This window comes from Garra rufa, chromosome 11 (assembly GCF_049309525.1).
Source record: "Garra rufa chromosome 11, GarRuf1.0, whole genome shotgun sequence".
In the NCBI taxonomy this organism is placed as follows: domain Eukaryota; kingdom Metazoa; phylum Chordata; class Actinopteri; order Cypriniformes; family Cyprinidae; genus Garra; species Garra rufa.
The window spans coordinates 1613636-1618806 of record NC_133371.1 but is presented as its reverse complement, the minus strand read 5'-3'; positions in this window follow the sequence as shown (position 1 = coordinate 1618806).

Below are 5171 nucleotides of genomic sequence, written 5' to 3'. Positions count from 1 at the left end.
GAAGTTATGGCATAACAAGCAAGGGATCTTAATTATAAAATGTCTTCCTTTGTAAAACAGCCGTGTCACACACATATGCTCACAGCCATTCTGTCAGTATCAGTATCTCAGACTTGTGCTGAGCCAAATATTGACCAGTCAGACATTTGCTTCAGCCTGTTCACAACTGGACCAGAGTGACACAGAGTCTGACACACAGTTCTCCCACACAGATCTAAGTAACTATCATAAGGACAAGTGGTGCTGTCCATGTACTAATAGGAAACTTACTTGCAGTAAAGATGACAGTGAGTAGGTTGTGTACTTCTGAAGGGTCACTTGGCAGCAAAGTCAATGCTGTTAACATAAATGGGAACAGATGGCTTTCTCTAGGTATCAGACTGTCAAGTTTTAGGACATTTTTTACACTAAAATGAAAGCAAACTGCTAAATAACCTTTCCTAAGACATGGATAACACTTTAAACATTAAATAAATGAATATATAAATGAGTCGTAGTTCACCCCAAAAAGAAAATTCTTTAATCATTTACTCCCCTTTAAGTTGTTCCAAACCTGTTTGAGCTTTTTTCTTCTGTTAAGCACAAAAGGGGATATGTTGAGTGTTTGGTTACCAAAATAATGGCATTTAAACTATAAAAATTAATTCAAATAATTGCATTTAATATGCATTTAAACTATAAAAATTAATTCAAATAATTGCATTTAATATGCATTTAAACCATGAAACATTTTCACCTATTTCACATTTAATTATTTAATTAAGTATATGATTTTGATGAGTAGTTTTCTCAATTAATAACACCCTTTCAGCTAGACACTCTGAATTCAGCTGTTGAAGGAGACCTTCTACACTCAGGTATGTTTCCAAAGTTAATTCACAGAGACAAACTCCCTAATGGAAGGTAAAAATTCCTCCAAACGGAACATTAAAATGTTCTCCTCAAATACCTCCAGATAATGAAAGCGACAGCACTTGTCTTGGTGTGAAAATACAATATGAATGATGCAGCCTTTTTACAGAGATAGATCTTCAAATGGCAGTCATTTATTGAGAAGACAAAAGACATTAGGGTTGAGACAGGAAAGGAAAAACAACACATTCACACAAAAATGGAAAAAAACACTGCTGGTGTTGTAAAACTCATCAGTTACTACATAAATTAAATTTTAGATGTAAAGCAGCTCTATAAAAGACAATGGTGTAATTTTTACGCTTAATTTAGTTCAGTGTTGTTTCAGTTCAATTCAGTTCAATAACTGTGTCAATGTTGCAAAATTAAAGGGATAGCTCCCCCAAAAAAGAAAAGATGATGTTCATCTGCAGTCAATGGTTACCATTTTTTTTTATGGTTTTTTAAGAGTAAAAAAAAAAAAAAAAAACATACACAGACAAAAACAAATTAAACCATGCGGCTCGTGACAATACATTGAGGTCTTAAGACACATAACAATCAGCCTTTTATCCACTGGAACATTCATATGGAGCGTGTTCATATCAGCCCACGTGTGACACGTCAACTTGCTCTGGCAATGTAGTCAGTGAAAAGTCAACACTCCTGAGTTCGCACATGGAAATGTAATCTTTTCTTATTTTACTCTTAAAGATTTGGTAACCATTGACTGTCATTATATGACTGACAGACTGAAACAGTTTGAGGTAAACAAAGTCACCTACATCTTGGATACCCTGGGGATAAGCAGATAAACATCAAATTTTCATTTTTGGGTGAACTATCCCTTTAATGTCATTATCCAGCTCAATTAAGTTCAAGTTTTGGTCTCATGCAATAGTGTTAAAGCAGTTAAATCAATAATATTACTAGGTATTCAAATCACAATGCTTGAAATTTTGTAGACAGTTGTAGATAGTAAAGGAAAATCTTTTTAAAAATATATATCACAGAAAACTGTCTCAGAAAGCCAAGGACAGGGAACAGGAAATGGTGATGGCAGGAGGAACCAGGGTGATGATGACAAAGGGAGAAGCCAGGAGCAGGAGGAGCCAGAGAAATGGAGGGACAAGGCAAAGCCAGACGAGTGGAATCCATGGTAGAGGCAGGGCTGCGAACAAGTAAGGCAGAGCCGGAGGGATGAGGGAGCCCGGTGGAGCTATTGGGATGACTGTCCATGGTGGAGATGAGGGAGCTAGGAGCCAAGGTGGTGCCAATGGGTCTGAGGGCCAAGGTAGAGTACAGGACTCGAAGGCTGGAGGCAGAGACAAGGGATCCTCATGCCTAGGCAGAGCTGGAGACTCAGAGGTGGATCAGAGCACCTAGATGGCACCGACTGAGGGTGAACTGAAAGGATTGAGCAGAGGCAGGGCTGAGGAAACTGTCTGAATATGGCTCAGGGAGGCTGCATTGAGTATTATCTCCAAAAACAAGCCTATGGTTCACAAAAATGTTTATAAGCTCCTCCAAATATCCTCCAGAGGCTTTCACCATTGCATCCACCATGGCGGGTTGTGGGCAGCTCTTCCCTCCAAGCTGTAGATCTCCACTAATGCTTCCTCAGGAACAGGAGATGTTGCCGGCTCACGCACCTGGTCAGACATCAGGTAAAGTTAGGTCACCTTTATTTATATAGCGACCAGATGAACCAGCAGTTTATTCCAGGCTACAGCCAAGTCAGATTGTGCAGAGGATTAATCTGGTTCGAGTAGGTAGGTGACAAGATTTTCGCTGAGGATCTGTTTTTGGGGCTTATCTATTTGACGTGGTCTCCACTGACATTCAAGGCTGTAGAGGACATCTCTAGGTCCTGATCCACCATCTGAACTGGAAACTGACTGGAACCAGGTGACTACAGTGACCATCTGATCTAGAAACAGATTCATCAGCACCCATTCCACAAAAGCTCACTTGAGGACCATCCCCAAACAGCTTGACCATCGTTGCAGTGATCAATGCAGCATAGAAAAAGATACAAAAGCAGATGTCCGCGTAGTGCGTCAGGTATGTGAGATCTGGAAATTCCCTTGTGTGGTCCGAGACGAACTGCTGAAATGTCTGTGATGGGAAAAAACAATGCCAAAAAATAACTGTTTAGGCCCGTTCTTCTGTTACACGTGGCTGGCAGTACAAAGCACATAAAGACAAAGGAGATTAGCTAAAACAGTATTTAATTCCAATAAATTCAACAGGAAAGGAAAACTCAGGAAACAGAATAAGCAAAACCACATAATCCAAATGAGAATGAACCAAGAACTAAGGAAACACAGGGCTTAAAAATACAGGGCAGGGCTGTCACTAGTGGGGTGAAAGGTGGTGACGATTGTAGGGGCCCACAACTGAGTGGGGCCTCTCAGTGATCTCAACTGACTGGCTAAGGCCAGCCTCATAAGACGCTCCGGACAGTTGTGCGTCATCACGAAAGCTTATCATTTGCATGTGTTTTTAGCCTTGCCAGTTTCAACATTCAAAAGAGTTCAAAGCATTCAAACACTGAACCAAGCTATATTTCATGTCCTCCTAGACCTGAACGAACAAATACAAATCGCCAGTTTAAACATGCAAACATAAAAAGATGGGAAAGAGCCCAATTCAGTCAGACATGTATGGCAAGGCACACAGGATGCACACAGAGAGATGCGTCTTAAAGTGCTTGAGAATCAAATTTGCTGCCTCTCGTTTTTGAACTGACAAATACATGCAAAATTATGGAGAATATCCTCAAAAAACTGTTGGTTATGTCTTAATGGAAAGTAAACAGTTGAACAAACATACAAATTTCAAACAGGGCCCACGGGTACAACCATGCACCGTGGCCCCGCAAACCCCAGCTATGGCCCTGATACAGGGACAACAGAAACCGGTGCAGGCTAATTAGAAACCATACAGACAAACAAAGGGGAAAACAGGAACCAAGGAAACAGGCATAGGGGAAAAAAACCAAGCTGTATTCCTGACAATGACAGCTTTGATTGCGGAAAGATATTAAATATGATTTTTTTAAAATGTCAAACAATTCAGTGTCATTATTCTTACTGAACCATCTGTTACTCCGAGAGACTGGCAGATGTGGCAAAAAAAAAACAAGGGTAAAATACTCACCTTTATGTTCAGAATGTGCTTTTTATAATCCTTCAGTTTTTGTGATGTTCTATCCTCTAAGAAAGTCAGCAAGATAGTGACAAAATAAATCGATTTTGCCTTTTGCAGCTAGTTCAGATTGTGAGCAAACTGTTAAAAGCTTGGCATTTGCCACGTCGTCACAGATCACTTAGGAGATGCCGAGCTCTGACCTCTTTGACATCTCATACAGTGAACTCACGATGACCTATTCGCCTAGGCGTTAATTTTTCTCCAAAGGGACCTGACATTTCTCTGACATTTGATCAGCCTTTCCTGTGTCACTAGCGAACTAGTGCTCGTCCAATCACAGCAGCTCTAATAGTGACTGAACCAGCTGAATGACTGTGCATACATATCTGTGTGGTGCAGACCGTCATCCAACAGTATAAAATGGAAACAAACTTCCCAACTATTTCTGACCCTCAGTTCATTGAACATTTCATTGAACATGTGGTCCTTGGAAAAGATTCTGTCCACTATAATCACACTCTTCACTTGCCACATCATTAGAAACCCTAAATACAAACTGTGTACAGTATATAGTAAATATGTATATTAACACTGCATTTGCATATTCCATTCAGATGCTGTCCTGCGGTGGCATTTGCATATTTCTTAAAATACAGTTTTTATGAAAATGAGGCCTTAAAGGTGCAGTGTGTAGATTTTTGCGGCATCTAGCGGTGAGATTGTGAATTCCAACCAACGGCTCCCGTCCACCGCTCACCCCTCCCTTTACAGAAGCTACAGTGGCCCACACGGGATTAAGATGTCGCAAAGAGTAATTAGGTTTCTTTTAAAATGTAAATTAAGGAATTATATTTACTTAATAATTCAATAAAACGGTGTTATTGTGAATATTACAGTTACATGTTCATCATTGTGTCAGTGTTTTTCCGCTAGAACAACAGTAATGAAACACGATCTGTAGAGCAGTTTGTCCGTTTAGGGCTACTGTAGAAACAATACGGCGACTTCCATGTGAGGGGACCCACGGTGTATGTAGATATAAACTGATAATTCTAAGGTAATAAAAACATAATGGTTCATTAAGTAAGGTCTTTATACACCCCTGAAAACATAGTTATGTATACTAT